The sequence below is a fragment of the Salvelinus sp. IW2-2015 genome, unplaced genomic scaffold (assembly GCF_002910315.2).
Source record: "Salvelinus sp. IW2-2015 unplaced genomic scaffold, ASM291031v2 Un_scaffold5133, whole genome shotgun sequence".
NCBI classification, from domain to species: Eukaryota; Metazoa; Chordata; class Actinopteri; order Salmoniformes; family Salmonidae; genus Salvelinus; species Salvelinus sp. IW2-2015.
The window spans coordinates 30,427-31,343 of NW_019946399.1; positions in this window are offsets into that span (position 1 = coordinate 30,427).

Below are 917 nucleotides of genomic sequence, written 5' to 3' on the forward strand. Positions count from 1 at the left end.
GAGGAGACGATCAGCCTACCTCATTGTAGATGGCATCGGAGGAGACGATCAGCCTACCTCATTGAAGATGGCATCGGAGCAGACGATCAGCTTACCTCATTGTAGATGTCATCTGAGGAGACGATCAGCCTACCTCATTGTAGATGTCATCGGAGGAGACGATCAGCCTACCTCATTGTAGATGGCATCGGAGGAGACGGTGACCCACTGGCATGGTGAAGAGGGAATGAGGTTCTTTGTGATACATCTCCGACACCGACTCATCCCTTAATTTATTAAATTTTCCAGCATATTAAAAACACTGCTGCGGAAACTTTATCTAATGTCTGTTGCGCAATTTCAAATCTGACATTTTGCGGAGTTCTAGTGCTTTCCGCTCTCTCTCGAATCCACACTGTTCCCTTGCATTGTGTTAGTCTATCGGCCACGTGTGTGTTGAACGTTTAGACTATGGCTGAATAGGTCAGTTGGCGCGCTGTCATGAGCTGCCTGACTCCGTTCAGATTCGAAGGCTAAACCGTCATTTGTGACATCACGACGTCGTCACCCACCATCGACGACGGCCGTCAATAATGGTGGTAACATCGGGCCAACCCTAATTGATACCTCCGTCTCTCTCTCTTCCACTGACCTGTATCGTCTTCCCCTTCTCACGCTTTCCTTTTCTCTGTCTCTCTCATTTCCTTCTCATTCTCTCTGTCTTTCTATCTCTGACATAATGTCATTATAGAATAGTAAATAAAAAGATATTGTCAAATATGTTAACAATTATTTACCTGGTTAAATAAGTCAAACTGTATGTCTTTTATTTATATTTTTCTGTCTTAACCCTCTCTCTCTCCCCCGTCTCTCTCTCTTTCCCCGTCTCTCTCTCTTTCCCCGTCTCTCTCTCTTCCCCCGTCTCTCTCTCTTCCCCC